Source organism: Meriones unguiculatus, chromosome 8, assembly GCF_030254825.1.
Source record: "Meriones unguiculatus strain TT.TT164.6M chromosome 8, Bangor_MerUng_6.1, whole genome shotgun sequence".
NCBI classification, from domain to species: Eukaryota; Metazoa; Chordata; class Mammalia; order Rodentia; family Muridae; genus Meriones; species Meriones unguiculatus.
The window spans coordinates 10,583,239-10,603,495 of record NC_083356.1 but is presented as its reverse complement, the minus strand read 5'-3'; the positions used below and the strand labels follow the sequence as shown (position 1 = coordinate 10,603,495).

Genomic DNA, 20,257 nt, shown 5'->3' with positions numbered 1-20,257 from the left:
TGAAATCCTGTCTGGGCAATTTTTGACCCAATGGAGTAAAGGTTTCTGAATTTTGTTTGCTGTAAGGAAAACTTCCGTGACATAATTTGGTCAGTGGTTGGGAATTGCAAAGAAATAATGTCCACAGCTGTGATTTTCCTGTGATCCCTCTCCACTTAATTGTGCCTCATGTTGCTTTCTGTTTCCTCATTGAAATCCATGTTTCATACCGAGTCTTGGCCTCTGGCGGTGTCCCTGCTTCAATCTCAGGGAGCAGAGAGTCTCTTTTGGGAAGTTCCAGGGTCTGGCTTTGTCACATCCTCCCTCCCTCTTGGAGGAGCCTTTAAGGGCAGGTCATCATGGCAGTTGTCACCCACTAAGGCCCTCAGAGGGGTGTGAAACCGTGGACTACACGGACCCTTCGCCAGTGGGTGCAGGAGCTCTGAGAATCCACAGAAACCCTGGAGTTGAGAATGACATCTTCTCTGTCCAATCAAAGACGCAGGTTTCTCTCCGGTCCCCTCCTCCCTTTCCCCGCGGCCCCAATAACTGCACTCTGAGGCCCCGGCTTCTGCTGTCAAGTAGCTAGGGTGGGCTCCGCCTAGGCGAGGAGTGGCGCCGGTGGGAGATGCGCTCCCAGCTGTTTGCGGCGGGAGCGGGAAAGCTGTAGGGCCAGGCAGCGCGGCGGCGGCGACGGGAGTGGGGAACAGGTAGGAGGCAGGCTCGTCCTTCCGCAGAGCGCAAGGGAGGCGCGCTTCCCCGAGGCCACCCAGCCCCTGCCCCGCCCTGGTTACCCCGGCTCCCGGGGTCGCCGTGGCTGTCACAGCCGTACGTGTGACGGGGTGGAGGGGATGGTCGGGGTGCGGGAGCCGGGGTGACGCACCGGGAAGAGCTGCGGAGAGGGGCCCGAGAGGCAGCGCGTCTGGGCAACTTTCCTCGCAGACGCTGCGGCTGCCTGCGGGATCGGGCCCGGGGCATGCCCCGTCGCCTAGGCTGGGGGCTGGGGGCACAGACGTGCCAGCTGCAGGAGCCGCAGGTCCCCACCGCTCCTCAACTGCTCCACACGCAGGGCGCCTCCTGCTCCCCTCCCCCGCACCTGCCGGGTCCCCTCCAGCGCAGCGCTGGCTGCGGGTGTTGGCAGTGAGGGAGGCAGGGACTTGCGAGCCCCCACGCCGTAATCTAGCTCCCTTCGGGCGTGGGGGCTGGGGAGAAGCCCGGCATTTTCGGATGAATCGGGTCGGAGGAAGAGCCGTGGTCCCTCCTCCACGAGGTGCTGCGGACTGGGCAGGGCAGAAAGGCAGCTCCCCGCCGGCCCCCGTTTCCTACGGGAAACTACCGCTTCATCTAGTCAAGTGACTGTGTCAGGTTGGGCTCCAAAGCATCCTCCCTGGGTGACCGCATTTGGGCACTAGGTGTTGGCCCAGCGCCGGTTCCTGCTGGAATCAGATTGCTGCTAGCAAAGGGGGAGAAGAATTGCAGGGAAATCAGACACCCTGCTGGGAAAATTGCTGAGGAAAAAAAAAAATGGTGGGAAAGAAGCAAGGAGTTAGAAGTGTAGCCATTTCTGGCTGCCCTGTTCCCCCCCTTTTTTTTTCATGCCAAATCCAGCATGGACATCCGTACGTGTGCCTGTGTGTGCACATCGCCAAGGTGGAGCTATATATAGCTCTGCGCAGCCCAGCCAGCCCGGTTTCCTTGCTGCCGAGAGGCTGCCTCGGCCTTCTCCAGCAGTCTGCAAGCACTGGGTGGGAGGGGCGAAACAGAATCAAAGTCTTCATTAGGGGGAAAGCCAGGAAGGAAAAATCAGAGTTACAAACCCCGACACGGAAGAACGCTTCCGTAGCGCGCAGGAAGCGATGTATCCCAAAATTATTCTGAATGCATTCCCGAGTCATATCCCGCAGTTTTCGGAATCGCGATGCGCACTGACCATTGCAGCCTGGAGTGTGACAGTCATCGCGTTAACGCGTGCTGTATCTGCAATGTTTGGTCAACTCATTGGTGCACATGTTTGCATCTCGGTTATTTGGAAGTAAAGGTATTCGCGTGGCGACTTACAGTTAGCTGCTCTCCGGGGTCTGGAAAGGACCCACCCACCATTCAGTACTCAGGATGGTGGAGCTGGGAGGACCATTGGAGGTAGTTTGGACGTAATTCCTTAAACGGATCTTTCTTAGGGCTTGAACACATTGGTGCTGACGTGATAGTTGAGATTTATTTGTATCACATGGACTTTCCTTTGTAGATGTTTGCACATTTATTTTTGCCGCTGCTCATGATTATGTATTCCTGATGATAGCCTTTTCATGGTCGTAAATGAGAAAATTTGATATTCAGGAGGAACAAACAATGTGTTTAAAATCTTCCACAAATTTAAGCTCTCCACTGTTACCAAAGCCTACTGTGTGCTGATGTGCAGCGCCCCTCCCCCCCCAGCAGCTTCGCTTCAAATGCGCCGCCATAATTGTTATTTCCTGTAATAAATTTTAAATAGTATCAGCAACAACGTGTGCTGTGGTAACTTTTTTTATTTTTTTGCTTACTTTTTTTTCCCCCAGAATTAATTTCCGAATTCCTGACTTATTGTTCTAATCTGTCAGAAGGAGGTGGTGTTGAATATTGTCACCCCGACTGCCTGATAATTCTGATTTGGCGAGGGTTTTATTCTCTTATAACTTTAGCCTCGTGGTATTCCAGGGAAGGATAACAAAGTTGACCTCTAAATTTGGCATGAAGCTTCTGTTGAAAATGTGTATGTTTTCACCATGAGAGTGGGCACACAATAGGCTGTGAATCGGTAGAGATGCTACTGGTTATAATACAGGATTCACATTTATCGGTTACACGCAGTTTTAAAACCCACAGCTTGGGTCTTTTTGGAAGATAGTACTCATAGAACTCTCATCACACCTAGTCTTACCCTGGTTAACTTTATGTGTGTATCTGTCTTATTATCTAACTAAAAGAAATGCTGTTCTGAAAAAAAAAACATTTGTGCTAATTAAGCTTTTTCAACTTGACAAAAACCGGATACACCTAGAAAGAGGGAACCCCAATTGAAAAACTGCCACCCTCACACTGTCCTATCTGTTGGGTATTTTCTTAATTTTTAATTGCTACAGGAATGCCCAGCCCACTGTGGGCGACACCGACCCCACTCAGAGGGCTTAGGCTTTAAAAGAAAATCAGCTGAGTTAGCCAGAGAAAGTCTGTAAGCAGCATTCCTCTATGGTCTTTGATTTGGTCCGGGGATAATCAGAGCAACAGAAACCAAACCGGGACACTATGAACTATATTATTTTACAATTATCACACTGAAAGTTCTAAGCAGGCTCAAAGACATCTGCTGAAAACCTACTGTGGCAAATTTCTCACATAGATGCTGCAAATTTCAGGCTCATCTATTTGTCAATAGAGAGCAGAACCTTGGGCTATTTTAGATGCACGGCTCTTTAATCCTGCCCAAGATGACTAACAGCTATGTGAGGGTGTTTCTGCATCCTCACCCCAGAATAATTCGGTTGTCTAACACAGGTGGATGACTAAATTCTGTTTTTGCCATATATGCTTTCTTGTGCTCCATGCTAGAAACTTAGGTAAAAGATAGATTAGAGTTCTATGAGTAAGACCATTCCATATAATTACCTTACCTCCACTCCCCAAATACGAAGTCGTCACTGGTCCTTGGGGTTCTCTCCAAGTTCATTCTCTCATTCCTCAGAGCTCTTGCATCTCTACTGCCCCCCAGAATAGTCATAGGGAATTGGGGGCATTTTCCATGCATTCCCCCCTCCCATATCAACATGTTCCCTTCTCTGCTATAAACAGCCCATCCACCTTGTATTCACCTGTCTAATCCTTTGAGTCAAGTTCCGCCGTTTGTACACATGAGTTGACTATGCTCCGTATCATATCCTAGAACCTGTCCTCTCTAAGATTTATGGGTACGGTGTCTGCTTTCTGCTTGTTAGCACACTGTCTGCTGTTCTTCCTTTCTCACAGCCATTTTCCACATCTTCCCTCCTGTCCCCCCAAATTTCAGCTGTAGACATAACAATCATCCGTCGTCAAGTTTTCTTACTTTGCTAAGCCTCTTTTCCTGTCTCCCTCTGATTTCGGTTCTCTTTTCCAAGCTCCCAAATGGCATGTTTCCTTCTGAAGTTACATTTCTACTAGGTTTCTGTTGGCCATGAATACTGTCCTGGGTAAGAGCACAGACTGTGGGGCGAGGGGGGAAAGACCATCATTATTCAGATATTTGAATGGCAGTTTGGGGGGTCTACAATAAAACTATAGAGGCTTTCCTGACCTATACCGAGACAATGAAACATTCAAGGCAAGACTTGGGCCACAGTAATTATTTATTAATTAATAGCTGTTAGAGTATTAATTGTAATGATAAGATATGCCTGGAGCATCACTGTTCTCACTGACAGGCCTCAGCCCTAAGCTGGCCTTCAGTAAAGGATGCTATAACTTTCCAGACAGTCTTGTTTTTGCTTGATACTTTTTAAGTCTTCCTTTCATCCACAAGTATCCACCACTTCTTCAGTAGTTTGTCCGGGCCTATCCTAAATTCTAATGTCCATTCTCTGTTACCAAGCAAAGCAAATTCTCCTGTTGTTATTAACCTGGATCGGTGCAGCGGTCAGGTCAAGGCTGCAAGCCTAGAAGCGTCAATCCAAGATGCCACAGATTACTTATGTATGATGTGTGTTAGACTTTTCACTATCACTTCTCCTTTATTTTAAACCTTTTGTTGGTAGCAGGGCATGTGGACCCAGCTTCTCAGCAGGTCTGAGTTGTGTAGCACTGTGATATAGCAGAAGGATGGCTCATTTCTCACTACAGTCGAGTGAACGGCCAAGTGTGTAAATTTATATTCAAGAGTATGCAAATATATCATTACATTGTTAAACTTAAGATAAAATTGGAAAAAAATTAATTCATTTCTTCCTTTTTTCCTTTCTCCTTTGACAGGGTGTCTAATGAGACTGGAACTCACTGTAGCTTACTGTGCAGAGCAGGCTGGCCTTGAACTCACAGAAATCTATCTGCCTGCCTTTGCCTCACCAGTGCTAGGATTCACGGCAAATGCCACCATTCCATTTTCTCATTTCTGTTGATATACACAGATATTTTCAATCTGTACCGTTTACTGTGAGGTGTAATGACAGTGACTATTGATTTTTGTACTTCACTTTATCTTTACATCAGACACTGAACAATTATCCATTACATTGACCATTCTTTTTTTCTTGATTTATTTATTTATTTATTGTTATTATTTTTAAACTTTTATTAATTACATTTTATTCACTTTGTATCCCCCCACAAGCTTCTCCCTCCTCCCCTCCCAATCCCATCCTCCCTCCCCCTTTTTCATGCATGCCTCTCCACAAGTCTACTGATAGGGGAGGTTCTCCTCTCTTTCCTTCTGATCTTAGTCTATCAGATCTCATCAGGAATGGCTGCATTGTCATCTTCTGTGGCCTGGTAAAGCTGCTCCCCCCTCAGGGGGAGGTGATCAAAGAGCAGGCCAATCAGATTATGTCAGAGGCAGTCCCTCTTCCCATTACTATGGAACCCAATTGGACACTAAACTGCCCTGGACTACATCTGTGCAGGGGTTCTAGGTTATCTCCATGCATGGTACTTGGTTGGAGTTTGAGTCTCTGGGAAGACCCCTGTGTTCAAATTTTCTGGTTCTGTTGCTCTCCCTGTGGAGCTCCTGTTCTCTCCAGATCTTACTATTTCCCTCTTCTTACATAAGATTCCATGCACTCTGCCCAACAGTTGGCCATAAGACTCAGGGTCTGCTTTGATAGTCTGCAGGGCAGAGCCACATCAACCATTCTTACTAAGGAAGTATATATGATTTCCAACTAATCTTTTATACAGTTGTCATTACACTGTTTCTAGATTTCCTTAATTAAGGAACTGAACGTAAATATACAAGTTTTGCATTTACGGTTATTTTCATCAAAGCTTACTGAAAGTTACTAGTGAAACAATGTTTGTAAACTTTTAATGGGTACTGACAAATAACTTCTCAAAAGTTCATGCACAGGTTTACATTCAGCCAATGGCTAGACCAATTTAGCAAAACAATCATTAATACTTGGTACTATTGTTTTTAAAGGTGACAATGTTGATAGTGAAAGTTGCATACTCAGTTCTTTTAAACTGTTTTTCTGTGGTTTGGGGTGAGTTTATGGATTGTCATCTTCACTGGTTACCTGTGTGTTTGGTTAGTGAAGCTGGACTGACTCAGAGCACTCACATGCTCCCCATATCACAGGGCGTTTGTGAAAGTCTTTGTTCTCCAGATTTCTGCCTTTAGCTTTATCAGGAAGGAGGGGAGGAACACAAGCTGAGTGGTTTGAAAAGCATCTCCCTTTGTACCCAGGCTGACTTTGAACTCACCACACAGCTCTTGCTAGCTTTGAACTTGTGGAGATCCTGATATGTTGGGCTCTTGAGTTGGGATTACAGGTATGTGCTGCCGTACCTGGCTGTGCCTTTGTAAAAACACACTTTAACATATGGACATTTATAGGTTTACTGTTATTTATTGAATCATTTACACCACTACTTCATATAATGTCAAATCTCGGAGGGAGAATGTCCTGTCACCAACAGAACTGAGTACAAAAGCTTATGTATGGATGGCACACCGCAGGCTTCTTTCATCCTCTAAAGCATGATTGAACTCATGTCTGACTTATCCTATCCTCATGTGAAGTGATTCCTGAGTCTATTATGTTCCCACTATTCTTCTGCAGTTTTCTTTCTTTCTTTTCTTTTCTTTTTTTTTTTCAGTAAGTAGATGGTTCCTTAATTCTTTCTGAGCCTCCATTGTTCATTCCAAAAATACCATAGGGCAAAATGTACACGAGAAGATATTAATGACCAGGTTACCCAGCCAGGGTAGGGCACATTGTACAATTATCTGAATGACTCAAGCACTGAATCTGTTTCTGCTAGGATTATCCAGATGGTCCTTAATTCACTGGATAATTGCTCGGCCCTGAGTTTGATGATGTAGACCTCAGTGGGTCTCACCTTTCCTAACTGTTTTGTTGCTTTTTTTTTTTTTCTAAATGCTTCTGATTGGTCCTTTTAGGTTCTTTAAGTGAGTTGGGTTATCTGGTCCTTAACCTGTTCTCTTAGAGGTATCAAGAACTAATTTATACAGAGTGTGGTAGCAAAGCCCATTCAGGTAATCACTGTGGACCTGGTGTAAGTTACTTGATCTTTTCTTATGCTTTGTTTTATGTGAATGGTCGTTTGAATATAAATGGATGACCCCCATTGGCTCCAATTAAACGTTTTTCTTTATAAGTGTTGCCAAGGTCATAGCATATCTTCACAGCAAAAGAAATCCTAACGAAGACAATGTTTAAAATAAAAATGTTCAATGTTCAGAGACACGCTCTCTGTCTTCTTTTTACAGTCTCTGTTACGTCAAGCTCATTTCCACCTCACATCCACAGCTCTCTTTCCAAAGAAAACTTCATAGTGAGATTTGCCCAAGATAAAGATATGACAGTGGGGTCTCCCCTGTTATTTCCCAAGGTCCTCCTATTTCACCTGAAGTCATTGACAGTAGTCATTACTAACTTTCAAACATTCATTCCTCAGTCGTCAGCTCTCTTCCATCTCTGTTCACCGGCCATGCCCAGGTTACTCACCAGCCTCCTCTCCCATCATTCATGCTTTCACTTTTCCTCCTTCCTCCAATGTGCTCTCTCTCCAATACAAGTCACTGGTCTTGTCTGTTTTTTGAGTGACCTGTCTAACTCCTCATGTCTCCAGTTAGGTTCTACCATTTTTAGACTTGATCCTTAGAGTTCTAGCCTTGTGTTTTAGCCTCTATTTATGCTTTCTCAATCGATCTGTGACTACAAGACCCTAGCATTGTATTGTAATCAATTGTTTTCTTCAGAGAACTACTGTGTGTGCCTTGACGAATGGAGACCATTACTAAATCTTTGTGTTTTATGAAGTCTTCACATATATCTTGTATTCTGCATTTCTGAATACATGAATAATAGAAAGAAAAGCCTGACTTAGTTTTTATGATTTCATCAAATGATGTATTCACCTTTGCCTTGAAGAGGCAAAAAGCAACAATTAAAAACTACAAGTCACGGTGGCTTTCATATTTCAAATTTAATATTCTTTTTGGCTTAAGCAAGATAGATAAAATATTTCAATGAAGAATTTTGTAATCACAATTCTTGCCTAGAACATGATAATTCTGAAATGCTAAATTCCTAAGTTAACATTTTAGAAACAATTTGTATTTCATAAGGTGGGAGACATTTGTAGATACATGGAAACTGTTGATATATGAATTCAACTGGCTTAAATTAAATATTGGCAAAACCAATTCTCCTTTTCTCTGCTTAGCTCAACGTTTTGCTTGTCGTCTCTGATATTTTTTTCTTACTCTCCTTGACATTATATCTTGTGTATTTGACATCATCAGATCCTCACAAGGGTTTTGTCAGTGATACCAGAAGCCCTCAATACTGCACAAAGAACCGTAGGTAACTAAGGAATGCTGAGATTGGAAGAAATGGGCTTCCTTAGGGAAGATCCACCAGTTGATATCTCCTATGAAATCATCAGCCCCGAACACATATATATGAGTAACATTAGACAGATTAAGCAGGTTATACTTAGGAATGTATATGTATATACATATATGAATCAATGAAAAAAAAGAGGCCATCAATTCAAATGTAAGTGAGTATAGAAGTTAAACAAGAAAAAACTACGATTACTCACAGCCAGTGTGTGTGTGTGCTGGGCTCTCCATACCTTGTCAGGCTAAGGCCATTGGTCCTCATTTTAACGATCCATTGAAAGCTCTGAGTAATGCAGTGCACCTTCATTTCATTAGTAATTATATCGACTCTCCATAGCTCTTTGAGCAGAAACTAAAAGTTTCCATCCTACACATGTCAAACACTTGCATTCACTTAACCACTTGTTTAAACACACATACGCAAACACATACAATGCACCACACGCACGCACACACACATCCCATTTCATACTTATAATTTTAGAGTGTATATATATATATATATATATATATTAATATTTTTGGTGAAAAGTAAAATATACTTTTCTTTTCCTTTCTGTTTTGTTTTGTTTTTGTTTGCTGGTTTGTTTTGAGACAGGGTTTCTCTGTGTAGCCTTGGCTGTCCTGGACTCACCTTGTAGACCAGGGTGCCTCTGTCTCCCCGAGTGCTGGATTAAAGGTCCACACCACCATCCCCAGCTTCCTTATCTTTTTTACCTGAGTTGTTGAAGAAAAATTTGGGGGATATTTCTAAGTAGAGAAGTTCAATTTTATTTTTTAGTTTTGCTAACCATGACATTCTATACAATCTTGAAAATTTAGTGTTATGTAAAAAAATCAAATTTTGACAGGAGGTGGAAACTAAGACAAATAATGAGAAAAATTCATTTTTAAAAAATAATGCTACTTAGAGCAGTAATCTACTCTGTCTAGAACTTAAAGGTGTTGGCATGTAAGAATTATTTTCTATCTGTTTGCAAATATCTTATCTCTATAATCTCCACTCAGTAATTAACAACAATCACTTATTGGGCATCATACTGAAAATCATGGTTTTTAAGCGTGTTGCATGTGGCATCCTAGCACTTTACAAATTCAATGGAGTGGCCTGTGAACATGTATCACACTATTGTGTAAGTCAGGGAATTACTCTGAGCTAGTATAGAGTACTAAAGAGCAAATAACAAAAGCGAGAATACACATCCAGACTCGACAACTTTGCTGCATGTGGGTTTGAAGCATGTGTGTCTTAGTGCAGACGTGGAAGTCTGAGGACAACCTCAGGCATCTTCACTCTCTACCCTATTTGAGACAAGCTCTCTTTATTGTTTGGTGCTAACCAGTCTGAGCAATGCTCCAGTTTTTAATCCTCCTGCTTATTCTTTGCCCAGTCCTTTCCAGAATAGTTTTAGTATTCTGTGAGTCTTGGTATACAGAATCTATGCCCATGCTTACAAATACACTGTGTTATCCCAAGGAATTAAATCATTCTAATCTTACAAATGTTTTATTCATAGATAGCTAATAAACAAAAAGGTTTTCCACTACAGTGATTTACATGGTGATGTAAATCATGAATTAGATCTTTACAATGTACCATTTAAATATTTATTATTATAAAAATGGGAATTTTATGGCTTTCTGACCTAATTTTCCTTCCTACCACCACAAAACATTAGCAGTAATTCCATCCTAAGGCTTGTAATCTGACCACATTTAATTGTCATGGTTACTGGAAATGCAGATCTGTATCTGCAGCTGTCAAGATGCCTGCTCAGAGGTTATGAACAGTGTAATATTTCAGTCTGAACATCAAGCTGTTTGATATAACAGATGTTTATCTCAGAAAATGCCAGTGTATATTTTTATATATCAGATACAATACATTTTAATGGAAAGTATTTTAATTTTTTTCTCTTTTTTTCTGATTGTAGCCCCCTCCCTTCTCTCCTCCCTGCCTTACCCTCCCACTATCTTCCCCCATCCCCCAATCCTTCTCCTCAGAAAAGTAGAGCCCCACTCCACCTACAGCCTACTCAGGACATCAAATAACATTGAAATAAATATTTTTCCATCTAGTATATATTTATCTCATTTTCATCATTGATTCGGTAGTTGAAGGGCATTTAAGTTGCTTCAATTTTCTAGCTATTGTGAGTAGAGTGAAGAAGAACACGGTTGAGCAACTTTCTCTGGAGTAGGATGTCTTCTGTGTCTATGCCAAAGAGCACAGGGCTGACTGTCAGTCTCTGTTCAGAGAGGGCCTGGATTCTGGCTGAGGTCCTGGAGCTTGGCTTCCATATGGAGAACTGAGGTTCCATTTCTCTCAGGGGTGAGTGCTACAGTGCTTTAGGGTGAGACCCGTGTACACTAAGCCAGGTTGTGGAAAAGGTTTTCCACAGAGAGTTACAGTTTGGCTCTTTTGGCATGAGATTGCCAGTGGCTTTCCAAAGCCTATGGTGATACCAAAGCGTTACAGCTCTTGGTCAAGCTGCTGTGCTGAGCATGGCAGAGGGGCTGGCCAAAGCCGATGCCTGGTCAGCTTGCAGTCAAGACAGAGGCCCTGTGAGGCCTAGGCATGGAGAGGTCCGGGCCCTCAGAAAGTCTTGAGGTAAGAAAGTGTAAAATCAAGGGCAATATAAACCCCACACAGACTGAGGGATTTTGAGGGTAAAAGTGTTTGACTCCCTGCCATCAGGGACACTTAAGGAAGGAAAATACAATACTTAATTATCCTATTGGAAGTGGGGGTTGAAGGCCCTGCTGGAGTAGATCCTCATCAGGGTGGGGCATTTCTAGGAATTCCTAGATGCTTGCTAGAGCAGTTTCCTTATCAGGGAAGGGTCCAGCCTGTAACCTGCCCTGAGGGCTATGTGGTGCTCCTTATAAGACTTGGAATCACCCAGATCAGAGGAGACTGTTAGCTGAAAAAAGAGGGTCCATTGTTTTGGAACATCCCCACCAGCATCTGCTGTCACTTGTTTTATTGATCCTAGCCTATCTGGGTTGGGTGACATGAACTCTTAAGGTTGTTTTAATTTGCATTTCTGTATGTGTTAGGGTTGATAACATAGCTTTTTGAGGTACTTCTTAGTCACCTTTCTTTCTTTCTTTCTTTCTTTCTTTCTTTCTTTCTTTCTTTCTTTCTTTCTTTCTTTCTTTCGAGAATTCTCTCTTCAGATCGTTAGCCCCCTTTTAAATGAGGTTAATTTTTAAAACTTTGTTTTTGAGATCTTTATATATTCAGGGTACTAATCCTCTGTCAGATGTATAGCTGGCAAAGGCTTTCTTCTATTTTTGGGGGCTTCCTCTTCACTCAATCGACTCAATCGGTTGTTTCTTTTTTCCTTATAGAAGATTTGTAGTTTTGTGAGGCCGCACCTGTCAATCATTGGCGTCAGTTCCTGGCCAGATGGAGCTTGATTCATAAAACATGTGTTTTATTCCTTATTCCTACACATGTGTCATGTCGGGTACTCCTGTATTTTCTTCTGACATATTCTATGTTTCAGGTTTCATACTGATGTCTTTGACTGATTTGGAGTTAGTTTTTGTGCGAGGTAATCAATGCTGGTCTGATGTTGTTTTTCTATGTAAGGACATCCGTTTTTCCCACAGCACTTGCTGAGTATGCAGTCTTTTCTCCAGAGCACTTTTGGCAATTTGTTTAACAACCGTGCCTGTAGTTAGGTGTATTTCTGTTTGGATCTTGTATTTTCTTCCATTGGTCTAGATGTCTGTTTTTGTGCCACTATAATAGTTATTTTATAGCTATGATTTTTGTAATATGTCTTATGATATGGAATGCTAATCCTCCCTGCATTTTCCCTACCTTTCTTTCCTTCCCTTGGCTGTCACTCGCTCTGTATCTGGATAGGAACAGTGAACAATAACCATGACACTAGTGAATGCTATCCTGTTGTAAAATCTCCTACCCCAATCAGGTAGTCAATTAGCTTCACATTCAACTTTCCTCAAGTTCTCAGGGCATACATAGACTGAAGTCATATTCTCTGTTAAAATGATAGGTGAATAGCTCCCACCTTAATTCTTGATAGAATCAGCATTCTCTGAAACCTCACAGGCAAGATCTCCAATTTCCATGTGTCTCTTAGCATTCTTGTTTTTCAAGCTCCCACCAGAAAAGTTCGTTAAAGCTCTGTGGACAATACTTAAAGGCTTTTCCATCCCAACGCTTCAAACTCTTCCACATTCCTCCTACAGACAAGTCTCAAAGGCCCCGACCACAGCCTGGTTTACCGCAGCAAAGGCCTACTTCTTGGAGACTAATTTTCTTTATCACTTACTTATTATTTGTTGCTGTGACAAAATAATCTTACAAAAAAAAAAAAAAAAACCCAACAAACAACTTAAATAAGGAGGTAATTCCATTTGATAGTTGTGGTGGCAGGAGCTTGAGGCAACTAGGCACATTATACCTGTAGTTAGGGAGTGGGGCAAGATGAATGCTGATGAAACTGAAAGCTCAATAAGTGTTTTGACTGATAAAGAGCTACTGTATTAGGTGGATGCAGAGAGGAAGCATGGCTGGTTCAATCAACAGGGAGATATCTGATACATTCTGGAGTGCAAGTTATATGGCAACAGCTGGACAGTGGTGGTGCACACCTTTAATCCCATCACAAGGGATCACAAGGGAGGCAGAGGCAGGTGGATCTCTGAGTTTGAGGCCAGCCGATCTACAAGAGTTCCAGGACAGCCAGGACTACACAGAGAAATCCTATCTTTAACACACACACACACACACACACACACACACATGTAAGACATATAACTAAGGAAGATATCAGATCAAGCAAAGTCTCCCTTGCAGCAGTAATTCCAAGTAAGGAAATTATCTAATCAGATTTTATAACATATATTTTTAGGATTTAATGAAGCAAAACAAAGACTATCGCTATGAAAGTAATTTTGCAATTTCACAAATTTAAAAAAGTTAAGCCCTGATATGAAAAAGCGTGTCTTGACTATTAATGATAAGAAAACTTGCTGCAAAATTATCAGACCTGAACCTTCCAAATCACCCCTTTTAATATACTCTAATATTCTCGTCATTGATTTACTTTGGCTGTAAGATATGTTATAAAACTAGGTTGACAAAGCTCTGTATAGTAATTAGTAAAGAGAATTATGTCCTGCCTGATAGATCTTGATTTTTACAGTTAGCTGAGACCTTGCTTTCTGCTAAGATAGACACCTTTGTTGTTGTTGTTGTTTTAAGTTATAGAAAAGTTTGCAGGTGTCCTGGATTTTGGATTTCATCACTGGCCGAGGCTGAGGTCACCACCCTGTTTATTTTATAAATAATATGGTCTCTCTTTGCATACAAACATGTCTGTTATTAGAGTATGTGGAGCAGTCATTTACAACATAACTAGAGTATTCAAAATGGACTTTTGGGGTTGTTTTATATGTTTAAAATTAATACATTTTATACTTACATATAAAACACGCGATATATATTTATTTACAGTGCTAATTCTTTTTTGAAGCTCCCTATGTCGGATATCACCAGATGGAGAATTTCTTCCTGTCTTTCTTTTACCTGCTTACAGGTACGAGTTCTATAGAGGAAGACACACTGATGCTGAAACGTGCTCAGAGAACCTCCGCTCCCCATGATCATGGTTTATACCTGCCATAAAAGTCTGTCTTCTTATACTTTGCTCAGAGCACATGCTGAGCAGGCACAGTGCGTGTGTAGCGGACATGCGGCAACTGTGATCAAGTGAGGCTTGTTTCTTCTTTATTTTCCCTCTCCTGTTAGAGCCGGCACTTTTCACATAAATGCCTTGCAGAGTTACAGGCGTCACAGTGGTCATTTAGGAGCATTCAAAAACAATTTCATTCTTCAGAGATGGTGGTAACCAGTTATTTATTTCACCAGAGAATTAAAATTCCTCAGGAGGATTTCTGTCTCACCCAGGGAATACTTTTCTTAGAAATTGCCTGCAATGTCCTTTCCCTCGACACCGCTATTTGCAAGTGGATTTATTATTTCCAGTGCTGGTTGCCATGGAACTTTCCTGCACGTGTCTATCTCATTCGTCATAAACGGCACGGGTGTGAAGTAGGACAAGTGCCTCAGTTGATGGGTAGTCATGGAGGGTGATTCCTCTGTGTCACACCACAGCGCCCTTCGATGTGTTTTAATCGTGGATTTTAGAGAGATTTCTGGGCAAAATATCTCTTAAGATAATCCAATAGCTAGACAGGGTAGAAAGTTTCTGTGTCTGTTGAAACGTAGAGTCTGGTTGGTATCTGCTCCTGGTTCGGTTCTGGCATTCTGACACCCCCTTGTGGTTCCCAGGGCACTGCTTACAGACCTCCGCCATAGCCGCTAAACCCCTTCATTATCAAAACCCACTCCCACACCACTTCCTCTTTACTAGATTGCAAGTATGCAGACCGTCCCTTATCAGTTTTCGGCTATAATTTCAAAGCCCATGCCTTGGATTTAGAAACACTAAACATATAATGCACTTATTTTTATAAAATTAAATTTAATTTTAAAGATGTTTCGTTGGAATCTTCTTTAAAACAATCACCCAAGTAAAATATTTTTAGAATAGTCTTTCATAAATATATTTCATATTCTAAAAACGCCAGTAGGATATATATATTTCTATGAAATAGCTAAAGTACAGAATACATATGAGTTGGTTAGAACATTCCCTCACCAAGAATCTAAAGGTATTTGAGTAATGGACACGGAGCATCCATAATTCTTTTGGTGTGGCATTTTTAAGGTCCTTCATCTTTAACAGATTCAATAAGAGAATCAGTATTTATAGAGTATGCAGAAGAGTCATGCATACTAAATGCAGGATATTTATATGATAAATAACATGCAAGTAAAAAGTCCAATCAAAAACTTCTGTTCTTTGTTCCCATGTGACCTGTTAAGAAGTTAAATCATGTGTCTTCTCTATATGTGGTGACTTGGTCAAATACTATTTTTGAAAAGAAGAATTTTATTTTATTTCCTAGTATTTTCAAACTGTACTCTGGTCCATGATGAAAATCAACGGGTCCTTGGACTTAGGTTTTTGTGCCTACTGGGAAGATCTTTACACTGAGCTTTGATGCAGTGTGAAATGCGGTGACAGTGCTCATATGGGAGAGAATTTCCACCTTGATGCACCATAAACACACAATTTGGAGTCCACATGAAGGATATAAAGTTATGAAGTTTTTTTGATTATTCATTTATAATGTCTTTTTACTTTTAGGAAAAAATGATGATTGATTAAGCAACAGATGTCAATTTTTTTAATGTTGTTATTATTTTGTGTATGTGAGTGTTTTTACTCCATGTAAGTTTGTATATATAACATATATGACTGGTGCCACCTGAGGTCAGATGAGGTTCTCAGGTCCCTAGGACTGGGGTTAAAGACAATTGTGAGCTACCATGTTGGTGCCAGGAATTAAAGCTGAATCTTCTGCAAGAGCAGCAAGTACTCCTAACCACTGAGATAACTCTCCAGCTCTAGATGCTAATTCTAACCATGAGTAAGCCCAGGGGAGTCATGCAACTTGGGGTTTCTAGAAATAGCTGATCGGAGAGACCAACTGTAAGGTCTCACACAATCATTCGTGTATCACTGAATCGGAATGCTTCTCATTACTCCAACCCAAGCACTGATTATTAATGAAGTCATGCCACATGCCTTTATTAGAGAAAAGATACACAGGTGATTGCTCATCCTTCACACCTGGGATGCTTTCATTGCTTATATTTGTTAAAATCATCTTTGTCAGTTACTTAAGGAATGGTATTTCAAATTGGGATTTTCATGCATTAGATATGCAGCCTTAGAAGATACTGAGGTTGTTAAGAGCTCTGGAGTGAATTTCTCTGTAGACACATTTAAAAAGAAAGGAAGAAAGAAAGAAAAACTCTGTAAAGGAAGCAAATGAACAATTTTCTTTCAATGATCCGAAGTGAGTAAACCTAATATTCTGCAGCTTTCTGTAAGCTTGGATTTTATGCTCCCCAGTTCTCAAGAAATTCTGATTGCTGCAGGACCTACTGAAGGAGAATATGATTGCAATACTGTTCTGCAAGCAATCCACTAAAAAATGGACTGAGAATATTCTGTTTATAACACAAGAAATAAATATTGATCCTTTGAAACCAGAACCTCTACAAGCTCGCATGGTCATTTGCCAGCTGACTAAAGAAATTCTCTCAGCATGGAAATGATTTTGTAAGCATTTTATGGAGAAATGAAAAATAGATGCAGAAAGGGATGAGATAAGAATACATAACACTATGGATTGAGAACTAAATTTTATTTGCTGTGGCTGCCTTCTAAGCCTGTGTTTCTTAAACATGAGTGTGGATTTAAGTGTCCATAGAATTGATTGTTGAAACAGATGCCGAGGACTAACAATTTGGTAGGTCTGGAGTGGTTTGATAATTTGTATTTGAAAAAGCTAACACTGCCTTTTGAGAGCACTTTGGGGACTAAATACATTTTGTTCCAATGATTCTTGATTGGCTTGATTGGTAACTTTTAATGATAACTCCAGTAAGGATATCAACTAATAGAAAGAAAAGAACAAAACATCTTACTCCAGGTATCCATTCCTTGTTTTAATATTACTAATGCAGTTTTCCTTACTGTTAGGAAAAAAAAACCTAGGGATCTCCCAAGGCCTGATTTGATTACTCTTGTGTTGTAGTAAATATTGACTTTTTTTTTTTTTTTTATTATTGCTGTTAAGAAAGACATCTATGAGTGTCTCAAGTTTTTATTACGGTCAATCAGTGGAAGGGAGTTAATGGAACAGCTCTGCTGCATTCTCATTGGCTAACTTCAAACTGCAGCCCAGCAGTTAGATGCCAGAGACGTGAATGTGATTTGCCATTACAAAAAGCTGGCAAAAACACCTTGGGGATTGTCGTAAAATTCACAAGTATATCTGGCATTTTGGAGGTCAATCAAGATAGCTAGGTGTCTTGCAGCCTTAGCTGGATACTCAGACCACCTGGGAAACGTTACCATCTGGGGATAGCTTACCCTTGAGTCAGGTATTCCCATTTAATTTGGAGAGGGACTTGGCCTGGAAGATCACAGATAAGGAGAGAAGACAAGACAGAGGGGCTACAATCTCTAGAGATCTGCTTGCCATTGAAGTTTTAGTACAAGATATTTTATAAATATTATCTCTGAACTCATGTACTCACACAAGAGAGCTTTTCTCCCAACCTTAAGAAAGAAGGAGATTTTTGTTATGTTTTGTTTTTTTTTTTATTTTTGAGACAGTCTGTGTAGCCCTGGCATTATTGGAACTTGCTCTGTAGACCAGACTGGCCTCAAACTCAGAGATCTGCCTGCTTCTGCCTCCCGAATTCTGGGATTAAAGTTGTGTACCACCACTGCCTGGTCAAAAGCAGGAAGATTTGAACAAAGAATAAAAATGTATTTATTGTTGTGGCATAATTCTGTTTAATGGATGCAGAACTGGTCATTAGGGCACAATCCAGGGAAATCCATGGTTGTTCCTTTTCCTTCCTTTGTAGGAGTACTAACCCCCTCTCTCTTCTCTCTCTCTCTCTCTCTCTCTCTCTCTCTCTCTCTCATGTGCATGTATGTGTGCCCATTTGTGTGAACAAAGTTAAAAACAAACCTACTGCATTTAAAAGCCATCCAATTAAATGATTAGAATCCTTTCTTAAGGATAAACTACATACCCTACTTACAAAAAAATTTCATTTAGGTTGCCAACTATAAATCTCATTAAAGAATAATAAGTAGACATAAATGGGTCAAATCTAATGCCATAAAAACTCACAGGTACAATGAGATTTTAGGAACTCCTGTTCTTCCACAGAAACACTAAAAGAGATTCCTCCATATGCCAGAGACCCCATGTGTGCAGGTGTGATTCCATCTGGCTGTACTTATAGCTGTAATAGCTCTACTTAACCCAAGAAAAGGAAAGCTAATAGTATCCTTATAGTTAGCTGCAAAGCCATTTTCCTCCTACATCTATGACGGTCCTTAACAGAACAGGCTTGAAAGGGAAACCCTGAAGCTCATGGGAGGGTGATTTATGCTTGCAAATTATGAAGTCCCGTTGATGAAAAGAAACTCTCCCTGCTTAGTTCTGAATCTACACAACTAGAAAAGGTGAGGCCAGAAACACCCTAAAATGCTCAACCTAAATGTGTCAGTAATGCGTGAGAGAATCGGGAACAAGTAGTGATTTAAAACTGAAGGTGGTTGTGTTGTCAGACTTTGGTAATTGGGAAAGACTCGTGCATATCACACACAAGATAGTCGCCGTGAAATTCTCTTAGTTAAACATTTGCTATGTATTTTCTGGGATCTTTCCTAAGCAATTTTATTTGCGGCATGAGTGTGTGTGTGTTCATTCGTACATATGAAAGTTAATGTATGTGCCCGTGTGTGTGTACATGTGGAAGCCAGAGGACCAACGTGGCTATTGTTCAACAGATGCTGTCCATTTTTAATTTTGTTTAAGACAGAGTTTTCATTGTCTTTATATTTACCAAGTAGGCTCAGTTGGCATGCCTTTGAGCTCTGGGCTCCTTGGATCCACATGCCACTGCCTTCCCCAGCACTGGGATTGCAAGAATATGCTGTCCCTGAAGTTTTTTATATACGTTTGGGGATCCCAAATTTATGTTCTCATGCTTACAAGCTGTTAACCACTGAATTACCATTCCACACCTGTAAGTTACTTGCAAATGAAGACCTTTTAAACTTGATTTTCTAAGCACATAGAGTTACTAAAACAGCTGTAAAGAATGGAAGCCATGGGAACTGTCGAAAAGGGCATTCAACTTGGAATTAGAGGGAGAACTTTGACTATATTCATGTGAAATTGTGATGCTTAAATTATTTCTTTGTGCTGTGAGATCAATAAAATGTATCATTTTTTCCATACTTCATAATTCAAATGAAATATATAACAAAACATTATATACCACAACTGCACATATTTGTTGGACAACAAAGGATTTATGAAAATTTTATAGGTAGAAAGAATATAATATTGTAGAGAGATAAATGTAGCTGGTATTAATCATTTCTTGTTTAGTAACACTCTTTTCTTTGACTTCATCTCTATTACTATATTTGTTTCTTTCCATAACTTCATGTCTAAGTATACATGTTCTAAAGAATAACTTTAGACAAGTGAATTTATTAGCAATAATTTGTTGGCTTCAGCTGTATCTTTTTCATTAACTTATTTTATTAGCCATTTCTGTAGAATACAGTATAAATTAAAGGTTACTAAACAGCCTAAAGTGTGCGTGCGCGCGTGTGTGTGTTAAACAGGACATTAGAATATTTTTCCAAAATATTAGAACACAGAATTAAACACCATCTAGTTTGTGTGATTATTTGTTTTGCATTTTTGAGAATGAAATTTTCCTTTCAATGAAAAGACAATAAAGGTACCTTATAACCATAATCCCCATTTAAAACTTAAAGGCCATAACAAGATAGTATAGATTATTGACAGTATATATCACTATTTATTATTTTAATAGATAATAATGAGTGGTTTAAGTCTCCATATGATTATGTAAAAAAAAATCAAAGAGAAGGAAAACATATTTCTATCCTTTGAGATTGGAGCTGATCTCCTTAGCTGATCTTCCTTTCTTCTACCAAACCC

The 20,257-nt window shown here is 40.6% G+C and overlaps 1 protein-coding gene across 2 annotated transcripts in view; it reads left to right on the top strand.

Annotated features, from left to right (window-relative positions):
• The first annotated feature begins 550 nt into the window (after nucleotides 1–550).
• The window catches only part of Cntn1 (contactin 1), a 311,867-nt gene continuing 292,160 nt past the window's right edge, over nucleotides 551–20,257 (top strand). For both annotated transcript variants that reach the window (XM_060388785.1, XM_060388788.1), the window contains exon 1: nucleotides 551–689. The gene's annotated coding sequence lies outside the window, so the exon portion shown is untranslated. The remainder of the gene's footprint in view (nucleotides 690–20,257) is intronic.